The sequence below is a fragment of the Lissotriton vulgaris genome, chromosome 2_1 (genome assembly GCF_964263255.1).
Source record: "Lissotriton vulgaris chromosome 2_1, aLisVul1.2, whole genome shotgun sequence".
In the NCBI taxonomy this organism is placed as follows: domain Eukaryota; kingdom Metazoa; phylum Chordata; class Amphibia; order Caudata; family Salamandridae; genus Lissotriton; species Lissotriton vulgaris.
Window position 1 is genome coordinate 1,072,258,781 of NC_141687.1, and position 15,829 is coordinate 1,072,274,609.

General features: G+C 44.3%; 1 protein-coding gene across 1 annotated transcript in view; it reads right to left on the reverse strand.

The window, feature by feature from the left end:
* NLRX1 (NLR family member X1) overlaps nt 1-13,668 on the reverse strand; it is a 201,206-nt gene extending 187,538 nt beyond the window's left edge. The window contains exon 1 of the mRNA XM_086956764.1: nt 13,336-13,668. The gene's annotated coding sequence lies outside the window, so the exon portion shown is untranslated. The remainder of the gene's footprint in view (nt 1-13,335) is intronic.
* Between the last annotated feature and the right edge of the window lie 2,161 nt (nt 13,669-15,829).

The window sequence follows — 15,829 nt, forward strand, 5'->3', positions numbered from 1 at the left end:
TTACCTGTGTTATTGCCGTATTGCCATTGAACTTATATGTGCCTGAATTTTAGTTGGTTCCTTCTCTCCCCCTCTCCTTTAGAAATTCATTGATTTTATAAACTATAGCATGTTCCCGTTTTTCCCTTTCCTTTAGTGGATTGCAGTGAAAGTAGCAAGAATAATCTGAACACTTAGGTTAAGTACATGTTCTAGGTCCAATCCCATTCCTATGTTCTAGTATAACGTGGCAGTGAATAGTATGTGCTAAACTTCTCCCAGTAGTTTCCCATATATTCTAAATGGTCATATTTTTTGTGCAAGGTTACCTTTTGGTACTGATTTTGATGTTTGATATATTACTTTGTGTATCGCTTATTATTTTGGCTTCTTCACTTTGAACTCCTATATAAAAACTAGAACTTAATCAGGTGTCTGTGGTCATTTTACAAAAACTGTGGAAAGTATATTGTGGATTTTAAGGTGTATTGGATGTTAGGCCCGTCTACTTTTCCTTAACAGCTCCAGGTCCGTCAAAGAATTGCGCCTGTGGTAAGTCGGGTGCATGGTAAGCAGAGGTAAATCCAAATCTGATTACTCCTAGCAGCGTGCAGGAGGAGAAATCCTCACCCAGTTTCACCCAAACGAAATTAATGAGTTCTTCACGCCAAGGGCCCAGTGCGTGTTAGAGAATTGGTAACCCGGGTGACCTGGGGAAAACTGCGCGCTCTAGCAGTAATTTCTGGCTAGCAGAGGATGGTTTGGACTAGTTAGATTAGGTAGACAGGATAGTCATAAACAAACCGTGAATACAAAAACGTGCTGCTGATTGTTACTGTATTTTTACAATGTTTTGAAATGTGTTTTTATATGTAAATGTTCATGAATTTGCATTTGCTGTTATAAATACTGCATGTTGAATTAACCCAGAATTGTTTGTAAGTGTTCAGTGTAGTCTGAATCCCCGGGGAAGTATTTTAGCTAACGGTGAGTAGAATCCGGTTAGCTGTTGAAGTCACTAAGCTTGAGGTATTAGTGCAGGGTTAAGGATAACTGGAAGCACTAATTAGGACCTTTGTTTCTGGAGTGAATGATAGCTACGAGTCCGTTATAAAACTTTCATTGCGATATCACCTAGTAAGGGTCGCATACGGAAGGAGTAGTAGGGTCTCCGAGGCTTGTCTGGTAAGTAAAATAGTTCGCTGGTGAAATCCTGGCTCAGTACATATCCCCGACTAAGGTGGATGAGCCAGAAGAATAACGGGTTCTATGTTACTAGTGTGAAGGGACAGGCAAAGAAGTCTATCCAGAGTGAATGAAAAGTAGACAGAAGTGGTTTACTAGTAGCGAAAGAAAAGTCTTTTCTCTTTTTAGAACACTCAGACATAGTGGCAAACGTTGCGTATTGTTAACTAAAACGTGCACTCGCACTTTAGAGAGAGTAAAAAGTTTCCGTTACCTTGTGAAGGCGGGAGTCAGTCGGAGAGCTGCTCTGACGTCACTCCGTGCCGCGCTGGTATTGGTCAGGACAGCGGGTGTGTAGCGGAGCTGAATTTGTGAAGGAGGGGTGAGTGCCGAAGCGGGAGACTCTGTCTTGCGAAAAGGCCGCGCACCCGTTGGTTGACCGTAGTTGTATTCTCTGACCTGATTGGGTGGCGCGAAATAAAAGTCGCGCTAGCATTGGAAGCACGAAAGTAAACAAAATTAATCAAGCCGAGTTAGAAGCGAGTCTGGAGAGTTGTATGTGGTATCCAGACTTCCTACCGAATCCAAAGTACCTAGGATTTCATAAGGATCAGCTTATACGAGGTAGACCGCACATGATGTATGGAATAAAGAGAAAATTGTCATTTTCGGATAAAGTAAAGAATTTTTTCAAAACTGACAAGCCCATTAGAACGAGAGAAGGTGTACTCATTCCCCCGCCAAATACCCCTGCCTCTTTTATGTTGTTTGATAAAGGGTATCATACTTGTGTCTGGCTAGAAAATTGGGCAAAGTATACTATAGATGACGGAGTCCTGGCATTTCCTGTTGAAGGTACATTTAATGGTCGGATCCTGTTTAACTTAAGGACCCGCATGAATGAATTACACCCTAGACCTAGGTTGACCCAGTACGAAGCTTTGGAGGAATGGGAGATTGAGGCTGCAGAGCGAGATAAACCCAGAATGGATAAAGGAGTGAGTAAGTGGTATCCCAGACTTCCAACGCCAACCAAAGAACAGAAAATGAAACAGTGGAGGCAGTCTATGTTAACTGAAGGACTGTTTCCCATGATGGGAGTATTAGAGGAGAAAAGAGGAAAATGTAAAGCAAAAACCCATCACCTAGCACCTGTGGGGGATGTAGAAGATGAACACCTGGAAGACTTGTTAATGAAGGATCCACCTCCCTATGTAGCAGAATCAGATTCGATGCATTCTCAAAGCTCTGTTACCAATTACCCCCGGAGTAGGAGGGAAAGTGATACAGACGGGATAGCTACAAGCAGTAAACCTAGTGGAAGGGATGAGTTTTGCAGACCTAAGTCCACAGTCCCGAATTATCAGCCATTCGGGGAAAGTCCCCCTCGATTGGTTACCCCGACTGCCCCGAGTATTTATCCATCCTTAGTACCCCAGGTATTACATGGCAATACTGCTGAAAGGGGGTTGCAGGAAAAAGAGAGAGAAGTCCTCTGTAAACAACGAGAGGATTTAGCCAGAACCATTGCACAGATGCATCCCCATCCTGAGGCCTTGACCATTCCGGTAACTATTGGTCCTGCTATCCCAATGTATAAAAATGACTTGATTAGTCCCCTTCCTCCTGTCATCACCCCAATACTGCCTACTCCTAGCTTCCAGACCCCGAGGAAAGAAGTATTCATAGATGAGGATCAGGAAAGTGAGTGTGAATCTGGAAGTTTAATGGATTTGCCCATAAGGGAGTCGAGGGCCAGTGTAATAGGGACAAGAAGTCAGCCCAGACAAAAGGAAGTGGTGATCGAAAGTGCATCTGGAATTAGGAACGCCTCTTTAGTTTCCCCTGAAGAATTAGACCGGTGGACAAAGGAGATAGAGAAAGAGACTACTTCTCAACCTAAAACATTGGAAATATATAAATTAAGAATAGAAATAGAAGAAATGATGGCTGGGAACGTGGGAGTTGAGCGCCTGAGCTCGTATAGTGAAGAAGAGTTACTATTCATCAGTAAAAATCTTACCCGGAGTGCTAGGGTGCTCCACGAAAAGATAATGGATGCCGCTGCAGAAATGGGAGTTGATGTTAGTCGCTCCAAAATTCTTCAGAAACCCTACAGAGTGGACTTTTCAGACAAAGACTTAGAAAGCCTGAATGTGATGGGGAAACAGATCCAAGTAAAGGAATTGTTGAAACTCCTGCAGAAATGGGGCGAAGTGGGGAAGTGGAGAACCAGGTGGGCAAAGAAAAAGGAAGGCAGCAGGGCTGGGTCAGTAACTTCAGAATTTGTATTAAAGGAAGTAACCCCAACAGAAAAATTGTGTCCCATGAGGGAGGTCCCGGGAGGAAAGTATGTCCATGTCCCTTGGTCCAGACAAGACATTGTGTCATTTACAAATGACTTCCCGAAATTACGCGAGAAACCAGTTGACTGGTACCGACAGGTAGAGCGTTTCATAAAAGTTCAGAAATGCCTGCTGAAAGACCTGGATGGGTTTTTCGATATTGTGGTCCCTGTAGATCTGTGGACAGAATGTAAAATAGAGATTGATTGGCCTAATGATGAATATCCCAGAGATGAGAGAACGGGAGCCCCTTCACCAGATGTAATGAGGAAATATGACCAGGTCATACAGTATCTCAAGAAAAAGGTGCCAGCCAAAGAGACAGATTGGACCCGAATAGATAGAACAACCCAAGAACGTGATGAGACAGTGCATTCATTTTACGAAAGGTTACTACAGGTATTCAAAACTTACAGTGGTATTGATAATGTGGACATGAAAGACATGACCCATTTCAGTTACAGATTTGTGCTAGGATTAAGGCCTGAAATATCACAATGGATTCGAGATAACAAAATCAGTTGGCAGGGAAAGCCCATAGATGATGTCCTGAAATATGCAAAATACTGCGAAGATGAAATCGAAAATAAAAAGAAAGCCCTCAAGGAGAAAGTGATGTGGGCACAGGTGAAATTAGCTGAACAGCAAGAAAAACAGTTAAGTAAAATGCCTTCTGATAATAATGTCCCGAATACCAATTCTGGGGGGGGAGGAAAGCCCAGACCTAAAATGAGTCGTGAGGAGGCCATGAAAAAGTTTCCGTGCCATGGGTGCGGCCAGATGGGGCATTGGAGAGACGAGTGTCCACACCTACAGGCTGGTAATGCCCCTGTAAATGGTTTAAATCCACAGGTGCCGAAAGAGGGGACAAGGAAAACCCAGCAACAGGTAAAATTACCTCCAGTACCTCGCGCTCCTAGACAGAATTTTAAGAGTCAGGGTCAGCAGAATGAGAGGGCGGAAGTATGGGAGGTTGAGAGTGAAAGAAATGCAGTCATTCCGCAGTACTTGCTAAGTGATACCTTCCTTTGTGAAGATCAAGATTGACGGGGCCTGAGAGGGGAGGATGAGGAGTGCGTACTTGGCGCCTCCTTACCGGTAGACCAGACTGGACCATACATTGAAGGAAAGGTTGAAGGCAAAGACGTCACCTTTCTGTTGGACACTGGTGCTACCAGATCTACTGTAAGAACAGTAGATGTTCCTAACCTACCCCTCTCGGGAGAAGCGATCCAAGTAGTGGGCGTATCAAATCAGATAATACGTACCCCTGTAACTGAACCAATGGAGATTTCCATAGGAAATTTCAAGGAAATGCACAGATTTGTGGTCTGTGATTCCAGTCCTGTAAACCTACTGGGACGTGATTTGTTGTGCAAAATGCGTTGTACCATTTACTGCACACCAAATGGCGTTGAAATTCAGACCCCCGATGAAGATGGCCTGTACAAACTAATGTTAGTCAGACAAGATGCTGATATCAAGCCTTTGACAATTGAGGATTTACCTGAAGAACTCCAGCTAAGAGTCGTACCCGAAGTGTGGGATTTCACGGGAAAAGATGTAGGCCTGATGGCAAATGTGGACCCGGTTAAAATAGCAATAAAAACAAATGCTGTATACCCCAAAACCAGACAGTACAAAATGAGTGCAGAAGTGAAGGCAGGAGTAGCGACTGAAATAACGAGGCTGCTAGAAGCAGAAATAATAGAAGAAGTGTTGAGCAGCCCCTGTAACTCACCTATCATTGGGATCAAAAAGCCTAGTGGGAAGTACAGGGTAGTGCAAGATCTGCGCAAGGTAAACCAAATTGTCGTACCTTGCTGTCCTATTGTACCCAACCCTGCAGTCATTCTTTACCAGATTCCCTGGAATGCAGAATGGTTCACTGTCATTGATCTGTGCCACGCATTCTTTTCCATCCCATTGCATCCAGAAAGCAAATTCCTTTTCAGTTTTGAATTCGACAGCCATATCTATGTCTGGAATCGTGTCCCTCAGGGGTACACCGAAAGTCCCTCGATTTTCAACCAGATACTGAAAAAGTGCCTTGAATCCCTAGTGCTACCAAGAGAATCTGTTCTGGTGCAGTACATAGATGACCTGTTGGTGGCATCTAAAACCCAAACTGACTGTGTCACTGACACCATTGCCTTGCTGAATCACCTAGGAAAGGGAGGACATAAAGTGTCGCCTGACAAATTGCAGTTTTGTAAAAACTCAGTGAAGTATCTGGGGCACCAGATAGAAAAAGGAATCAGGAAAGTAACTACTGAAAGAATCAAAATAATTAGAGCAATGGAACTGCCCAAAACTCAGAAAGAAGTGAGAATGTTCTTGGGAGTTGTGGGTTACTGCAGGCAATGGATTGCAGGATTTGCGGCTCTAGCCCGACCCCTGATAAATATGACAAAGAAAGGAGTGGAAGACCCCGTCCATTGGGACAGTGAGAGTATGAATGCTTGGGTAACTCTGAGAAACTGTCTGTGTACCGCACCTGCATTGGGTATGCCTGAGTACAATAGACCCTTTGAACTGTTCTGTGACACCAGAGAAAATTGTGCTCTTTCAGTCCTGACCCAGGAGCACGGATCAGTCAGAAGGCCAGTCGCCTACTTTTCGGCCACCCTAGATCCAGTGGCGGCTGGACTGCCTGGCTGCTTAAAGGCCGTTGCTGCTACTTGCGTCAGTCTAGAACAGAGCGAGAGCATTGTCATGGGACATCCCGTCACTGTCTATGTTCCTCACTCTGTTGTCATCCTACTGACTAGAACTAGGACCCAGTACCTCACACCTAGTCGGCTGACTAAGTATGAGAGAATTTTGATTGGTGCTGAAAATATAACTATCTCCCGGTGCAATGTCCTAAATCCTGCGACACTGTTACCTGTCCCTCTGGATGCAGAATCGGATGAGGGTGGGGAACATAATTGCATTGATCTGACTGAATATAGCACCAAGCCCCGTCCTGACATTCGTGAAATAGCACTACGGGACGGGGATAAAACAATGTTTGTGGATGGCTCGTGTTTGAGACATGAGAGTGGGAGTCTGAGTGCTGCCTATGCTGTGGTTACTCTGACAGGAGTCGTCGAGGCATCTTACATGCGCGAGGTGAAATCTGCACAAGTGGCGGAGCTTATAGCGTTAACTCGAGCATGCAAGAGGGGAAAAAACAAAAGAATTACTGTTTACACAGACAGTCAGTACTGTTTCGGGGTTGTTCATGACTTCGGCCAATTGTGGTTGCAAAGAGAATTCATGACTTCCTCTGGCACACCTATCCGAAATGGGAAAGTAGTGCATAACTTACTGGAAGCCATCCAATTACCCAAAGAATTGGCTGTGGTCAAGTGTGCGGCTCACAGGTCTGGAAATGACGACGTGACTGCCGGTAATAGGTACGCTGACAAAATTGCACAGTTTTGTGCCCGACACCAGATGTCCCTACAAATTGCCCGGTGGGATGGAACCAGCTGCCAACTTATGTTGTTTGATAATGTGTCAACGTGGGAAGAATTAAGAGAGATACAACAAGCCACAGACAGGCAAGAAAAAGGCCGGTGGGCCGCAAAGGAATGCGAGTTGCGAGAAGATGGTGTGGTGGTAAATCCGGATGGGGTGCCTGTACTGCCTGATAGCTTGATCGACCCCATGGTCAGAATGATACATGAGCCAACACATATGGGAAGAGATGCGATGTGTCGGGTGTTTGAACAAGTGTTCTGCAATTCAAAGTTCAGGGACCAGGCGGACAGGCTTTGTCAGAGGTGCCTAGTGTGTCAGCAATTCAATGCAGGAAAGAAGACTGTAGTGAAACAGAGTACTATTGGAAAGGCAGTAGGTCCCTTCGTAAGAATACAGGCAGACTTCATAACCATGCCCAGATGCAACGGATATAGATATGTCTTAGTCATAGTATGTCTATTCTCCAGGTGGGTGGAAGCATATCCAGCTAAGAAAAATGACGCTATCACCACAGCCAAACTATTGCTCAGGGAGTTGATACCTAGGTATGGGATCCCAGAGACGATCGAAACGGACCAAGGTGGGCATTTTGCCAACGATGTCCTATTGGAACTCTGTAGAGCATTCAAAATGAAGCAAAGATTGCACTGCGCCTACCACCCAGAGGCTTCTGGGGTAGTGGAACAAATAAATGGCACTCTGAAGTCCAGACTGGGAAAAATGTGTGATTCCACAAAAATGAACTGGATAGAAGCTTTACCCCTGGTGCTGATGAGTTTGAGAAGTATCCCAAATCGAAAGACTGGCCTGAGTCCCCATGAAGTGTTGATGGGAAGAGTGATGCGCCAGGCATGGGTACCCGGAAACAAACTGCTAAGCATTTCTGATGATATGGTGCTAGAATACTGCAAGCAGTTGGGTGACCAAGTGCGTTCTCTCTCTCAGCAGATTGGAGAGACTGAAGACGAGTGGCCAAAGACTCCAGCACACAACCTGCAGCCAGGAGACTGGGTGGTGTTAAAGAAACACACCCGAAGCAGCTGCTTGAAGCCAAGGTGGGGAAAGCGACGACAAGTGATCCTCGTCACTACCACTGCTGTGAAGTGCGCTGGTGTACCGAAGTGGATCCACGCCAGCCACACAAAGCGGGTATCTGGAGAGAACGCGACTGGAGCTGAAGGCAGCACAGCTGAAGAGACCTCCGAGGAAGAGAGTCCGGAGCTAGCTGACATCGAACTGCCGAGCACAAGTCGAGACGTTGAATGGTATCCCGCCGACGAACCGGTTCATGATCCAATACGAACCCGGAAATATTCTTACTTAGACAGTGAGTGGGATAGTCCAGGTGAGTCAGAAATAGAAGAAGCAGGTCAGGTCAACGAAAGCCACAACACACCTGATCAGGACATAGGCCAAGTAGGGTCAGATCAAGATCTCGAGACTCCTCCTGAAACTACGGAGCCGAGAAAGGGACAGTTAGAAATTAGGGCTGACGTTCATGCAGAAGAAAACGAAGAGATCGAAGAGCATGAACAGGAACAGATAGGACTAGATCAAAGTGCTCAGACAACGGAAACAATAGTAACAAAAAGTAAAAAGAAAGTGCGATTTGAATCTGAGCAGGGACAGATTAGCGACCAGGCAGAAGAAATAGACGAAAGACCTGGAACTAGTCAGACAGGCAGGAAAACAAAAGTGCCACAACAAAAGGTGAAAAGAGGGCACGGAGAAGGAGAAGTCTCCTCAACCACTGGGAGGCACGGAGGAAGAAGTACACCTCGATACGTCAAGAGACTAAGGCTCAGACTAAAAACAGTCGAAGAAAACGATAAAGACCGAAAAAGGGCTTTAAGTGAAAAGAGCGCAGCCTAAGGCAAATCGCTGAGAAAGAGCGACAGAATAAAGAAACAGAACCGACTATATCGGAGCCCTGAGTGGACGTACTTTGTGTTGGAAGAGATTGACGAGCCTCACCACAGTGGCAACAGTGACCACGAGTCCATTGCTGATCGGAGTTCGGAAGAAGACCCTCCTTAAGAGAGCCCCGAAGTGAGCCTTTGGTGCAGAGAAACGAAGAGGGGTAGCAAAAGCCACCTGTAAGCTAAATATGTCTGATCCGAGTGTCTCTGGGAGATCCCGCTGTGGGTGTCTCAAAACCTGTTGTAAGATATGCTTGTGTAGTGTAGCTATGCTAATAGTAATGTGGATAGGACTAACAGTTTTTCTACCTTTTATGATAAGTAAGAATCCTAACTTGTCCCCTACTGAACCCGAAGCAGTAGATGTAGGGGTTGTACAGACTGCAGAAACACCACGAAGACTAGAAAGACGCGACCAAAGAGTAGGACTGACACACACACGACCTGATTTAGAAGCACCAGATGAGGATGGACTACACTTTCACAAAATGAAGAACAGGACGCACTTAAATGTTTTTGCTAACTTGTTAGTGCATTATGTAGAAGCTATGGAAATAGAGGACTGTTATGTCTGCATGAAGCTGCCAACTTCAGTGGCTGAAGGCGTGACATACCACCACCTACCTTTGACCTATGGAATATCCTGTAGTATATTAGCTAGCTTGTTCTATAGAAGCACCTTGCAGTACTATTATTCAAATGATGACGTAGTATTTTCTGAACTTCCTGTTAGAGGACATTTGAACCGTGTACATACTACAAGTGACGTGACCCGCTATATGGGAGAATATTTCCTGACTATAGGTAACATAGACTTAGATCAAGCAAGGGAAGACAATCTGACCTGTTCACTGCAAGAGCAGGAAAAGATGTTTATAAAGATGGCAGACAGAAGGAGAGAAAAGTTTCAGAAGAAGGCAAATGACGAGAAGGATAGAATCCCTAGGTGGGCTGAGCACATGGATAACACCTCAGCAGGCGAAGCCAGTCCTGCCTTGTTGCTGGATTTTGAAAGAAAAGGGAAACTTTGTATCCATAGGGAAAAGACAGAGTACTATAACAATGTATTCATCGGTTCCAGCGAGTGTGAACATAATTATAAGGTAATTGGAGGTTGGGGTTTCAAAAATGGGTCAGAACCTGTGTTTCCCGGAATATATTATATATGTGGGAACAAGGCTTATTTCAAATTGCCGGATCACTGGTATGGAAGCTGCTACTTTGGCATTGTTTTCCCGAAAATATACCATGTGAACAATGCAGCTGGAAGCGATGATGAAACTAATGGCTTAGTGCGTAGTAGACGCGAAAGTGTAGGCGAAATTGTAGGTGATATTTTTAGTGCACTGATACCTGGAATGGGGGTAGTTCTGAACACCCATAGAATCTGCAAATTGTCTACAGTAGTGGACCGGTTATCAACGGACACTGCTGCTGGTTTCCTGCTGGTCAATACTGAAATGGTTGCGATCAGATCAATGGTTTTACAAAACCGTCTTGCCCTTGACACCCTATTAGCAAAAGAGGGCGGAGTCTGTAGAATGCTGAGAGCGCAACATTGTTGCACCTACATTCCTGATAAAAGTATCGAATTAAAACAATATGTGAGGAACATAACTAATTTGGAAAAGGAACTCAAACCATTGGAGGTTGACAGTGCCTGGACGAGACTGACTGGAGGTCTCTCCTCTATAGGTAGTTGGTTTACTAATCTAGGTAGAAATATTTTGTGGAAAATACTGATGCCAATAGTCATAATAGGTGTGATTGTATTGATCATTTTTATTTGCTGCAAATGTCAGAAGTGTAAGAAGAAATATACAGTCAATCCGAGGGGGGTGAAAAGAAACATTGATGAATTAGAATTAGAGGAGCTGAAGAGTGCAATTTATAAAAAGGCGAAAAATCACCACTCTCATAGGGAAGCTGAAAGAAAACTAAACAATAAGTTTATTGAAATCGAAATGGACGATATGAATGAATGAGAAAAGTTGGCATCTGTTTCCTTCATGTAGTGATGATAGTAAATATCATCAAAGAGGGGATTGATGGAGCAAGGATTCGCACGTATAGCGCCTTGCTCGTATGCAAAACCCTTGTCTACACTGCATAATAATATTAACACCATTGTTCGTCATTTATAAAGTTTTCCCCTACACGCGGGTGTCCCTAGGATGCTTGCTTGTTTGTCTTTTCACGTACTAACGAAGCTTGCACTGAAAATGGCTGCTTTGCCACAATTCAGTCTGCGCATGCGTCGGTCATACCCATGTGATGTGACGCACTCGCATTCTGGAGGGATTCTGTGCTCATGCGCATTGATGCTAAATATGGCCGCTTGTCTCTCACCACGCTCTCTGCTTACTGCAGCAGCTTTCAGCCTATCTATTCTTTCGCATTAATCCTTAATGCTATAGTCATTATAAAAGTAAGGGTTGGTTGTCTCTTATCATGGTATACAGTGCGATCAGTTTTATGTATGATTTTAATTTGTTTTCGCTTACTTTTCATGTACCGCGTCTTTGTGGGCTGGGTAATCATGAGCGGAGCCATGCTTGAAGCTCTGCTGGGCACCGTCACATGACCGGAGAAAGTTCCAACTGCGCAGAAGCTAAACCTAGCCAGCTGGCACCTGAAGCACAATGCGCCTGGGAACGTCGCTGGGAATACGGCACCTCACCTTGGAAATAGCAATACTGTTGCTACCTATTGAAAACTGTCCTGTACTGCTGTATTCTATGCATGGGAACGTGAACCTGAGGGGCGGGTATTCAAAATTGCATATTAATCATGTGAAACTGAATTCTAGGAGGTGGTGAAGATCACACCACCTCTCCTGACCAATCATAATATGGAAAACTGTCACTTGCAACATTAGGGGGTGGTCTGAGGGTCCCCAAAATTGTATAATTACCCTAGTTTAGCTTAGGAAAATTGTCCGACTTGTCCGAGTAGCAGACCTGTCACTGACCCTACGATCTCAATAGGTGCTCATTCTGAAAGTGCTGCGGAGCACTTTGTCCATACTTTCCACAAACTCCCAAGGGGTGGAAAATCCTAAGTGCTGGCGAAGCACTTTGCTGGGGAATTCGAAAATCCAATCGGGGTTTCTGGCGGATTACTTGCAGGAGGGGGTAACGCAGGCGTTACTGTCCGAAGCTGTGGGTGTTGGTCGTACCCTGGGAGGCCCAGTCCTTGATCCGAACCTGAGGGGTATCCTGTCCTTATTCTCCGTGAGCTGTACCTGCTCACAGTCTGGCATTCCTTTTCTGAGGGTCCCTGTCCCCGTCTTCCCCACTGACCCGTGGCCAGGGTTGGTCTTCAATCTGAATTAGGTAAATATAGATTGTGGGTTTGCGTATCTCTTTTTCTTTCTCTCTCTCTCTCTCTCTGATCTGTCAAACATTCTTACCTGTGTTATTGCCGTATTGCCATTGAACTTATATGTGCCTGAATTTTAGTTGGTTCCTTCTCTCCCCCTCTCCTTTAGAAATTCATTGATTTTATAAACTATAGCATGTTCCCGTTTTTCCCTTTCCTTTAGTGGATTGCAGTGAAAGTAGCAAGAATAATCTGAACACTTAGGTTAAGTACATGTTCTAGGTCCAATCCCATTCCTATGTTCTAGTATAACGTGGCAGTGAATAGTATGTGCTAAACTTCTCCCAGTAGTTTCCCATATATTCTAAATGGTCATATTTTTTGTGCAAGGTTACCTTTTGGTACTGATTTTGATGTTTGATATATTACTTTGTGTATCGCTTATTATTTTGGCTTCTTCACTTTGAACTCCTATATAAAAACTAGAACTTAATCAGGTGTCTGTGGTCATTTTACAAAAACTGTGGAAAGTATATTGTGGATTTTAAGGTGTATTGGATGTTAGGCCCGTCTACTTTTCCTTAACAGCTCCAGGTCCGTCAAAGAATTGCGCCTGTGGTAAGTCGGGTGCATGGTAAGCAGAGGTAAATCCAAATCTGATTACTCCTAGCAGCGTGCAGGAGGAGAAATCCTCACCCAGTTTCACCCAAACGAAATTAATGAGTTCTTCACGCCAAGGGCCCAGTGCGTGTTAGAGAATTGGTAACCCGGGTGACCTGGGGAAAACTGCGCGCTCTAGCACTAGCTTCCCTCGTTCGTGCGTAAATAGCGCACAGAGACCAGGTTTGCTTACACTCGCGGATGGCGGGATGGGTATTCTTATTTACTAACACATTCAGGAATAAAAATCTTAGAATGTAAGAGATAAACTCTGGACTGTAACATCTGCTCGGGCATGGATCTGGGAAACGTGTGAGCTCTAGCCTGTGCATTAGTAAGCAGGATCAGCATTCACCGGATCGACCGGCAGGGCGGGCATCAGGCAGAAAAATCAGCAGTTGGTGGAGCGGGCATCAGCAGTCGGGTGGGCAGGTTTAGAGATGGAACCATAACTTTACCAGAGACTCCTTCGTCTGCCTCTTCCTCCTCCCCCTCCGGTTCCACTTGCTCTCAGGAGGGTGCCCCCCCAGACCGGGACCGCATTTGGGCTCCTCCGCCTGCTGGGCTGCCTCAGCCAACTTCCTGAATAAAGGTTCCTCCTCTCGCCTGTGGCACGAGGGCGGGACCTGCTGCAAAATACTAGTCTGCCCTGCCAGGGTCGCGGCTCCTCCCTACCCTTGGCTTATGGCTCCTCCTCCCACTGAAAGCCAAGTATTAAGTGCTGCCTTCTATTCCGCCAAAACAGCACTGCAGCCCGCTCCCTTGCTTTAATTAGTGCCAGGCATGCTTTAAGTGGGACTCCTTAAGGGGCGTGGCCTCCGACGGCTGGTTAGTCATCCCTCCCAATAGATGTGGCCTACATCATTAAGGGCGTGGCAAAAATATGTAAAAACGAAAATCCTCTGATTCACTCCCATTCCGATAGTACCACTCGTCCAGAATTTAGGAGCCTCTCTGTCTGATCTCGGTACTGCATCCAGACATATCAGGGGGTGGGGGAGGGGGGGTATTGTAAATGACAATTTTTTTTATTTATGTGTTGGTTTTGAAAATAGTGAATTTAATAGCTTTGTCATTTACAATGCCAATAGTTTTAACTTTTGCAAATGTGACACCTATAGCATTTCTAATGCAATATGTGTTGTATTTACGTGACTAAGATGTATTGATATTACAAAGAGAAATAGCTTAATTTAAAAAAATAATTAATACTTAAATAAAAGTTATGTTGTATTCAGTAGAGTGTAATTGTGTGGCTTGTAATTATGTGGCACTGAGTGGTATTTGGAATGTATGTTGCATTGAGTGCAGTGTAATTATGTAGCATATAATTATGTGGAACTGAGTGGTATTGTGTGGAGTGTATGTTGTATTCAGTAGAGTGTAACTGTGTGGCATGTAATTATGTGGCACTGAGTGGTATTACGAGTGTATGTTGCATTGAGTCTCGTGTAATTATGTGGTGTGCAATTAGGTGGCACTGAGTGGTATTTGGAGTGTATGTTGCATTGAGCACAGTGTAATTGTGTGGCATGTAATTATGTGGCAGTGAGTGGTATTTGGAGTGTATGTTGCATTGAGTGCAGTGTAATTATGTGGTGTGTAATTAGGTGGCACTGAGTGGTATTTGGAGTGTATGTTGCATTGAGCACAGTGTAATTATGTGGCATGTAATTATGTGGCAGTGAGTGGTATTTGGAGTGTATGTTACATTGAGTGCAGTGTAATTATGTGGCGTGTAATTATGTGGCACTGAGTGTTATTTGGAGTGTATGTTGCATTGAGCACAGTGTTATTATGTAGCATATAATTATGTGGCACTGAGTGGTATTGTGAGGAGTGTATGTTGTTTTCAGTAGAGTGTAATTGTGTGTTGTGTAATTATGTGACACTTAGTGGTATTTGGAGTGTATGTTGCATTGAGTGCAGTGTAATTATGTGGCGTGTAAATATGTGGCACTGAGTGGTATTTGGAGTGTATGTTGCATCAAGTGCAGTATAGTTATGTGGCGTGTAATTATGTTGCAGTGAGTGGTATTTGGAGTGTATGTTGCATTGAGCGCAGTGTCATTATGTGGTGTGTAATTATGTGGCACTGAGTGGTATTTGGAGTGTATGTTACATTGAGTGCAGTGTAATTATGTGGCATGTAATTATGTCGCAGTGAGTGGTATTTGGAGTGTATGTTGCATTGAGTGCAGTGTAATTATGTGGTGTATAATTATGTGACACTGAGCGGTATTTGGAGTGCATGTTGCGTTGAGCGCAGTGTAATTGTGTAGCATATAATTGTGCAGAGTGGTATTGTGTGGAGTGTATGTTGGATTCAGTAGAGTGTAATTGTGTTGCATGTAATTATGTGGCCCTGAGTGGTATTTGGAGACTATGTTGCATTGAGTGCAGTGGAATTATGTGGCACTGAGTGGTATTTGGAGTGTAAGTTGCAATGAGTGCAGTGTAATTATGTGGCATGTAAATATGTGGCACTGAGTGGTATTTGGAGTGTATGTTGCATTGAGTGCAGTGTAGTTATGTGGCGTGTAATTATGTTGCAGTGAGTGGTATTTGGAGTGTATGTTGCATTGAGTGCAGTGTCATTATGTGGTGTGTAATTATGTGGCACTGAGTGGTATTTGGAGTGTATGTTACATTGAGTGAAGTGTAATTATGTGGCGTGTAATTATGTGGCACTGAGCGGTATTTGGAGTGTATGTTGCGTTGAGCGCAGTGTAATTATGTAGCATATAATTGTGCAGAGTGGTATTGTGTAGAGTGTATGTTGGATTCAGTAGAGTGTAATTGTGTGGCATGTAATTATGTGGCCCTGAGTGGTATTTGGAGACTATGTTGCATTGATTGCAGTTGAATTATGTGGTATGTAATTAGGTGGCACTGAGTGGTATTTGGAGTGTCTGTTGCGTTGAGTGCAGTGTAATTATGTAGCATATAAAT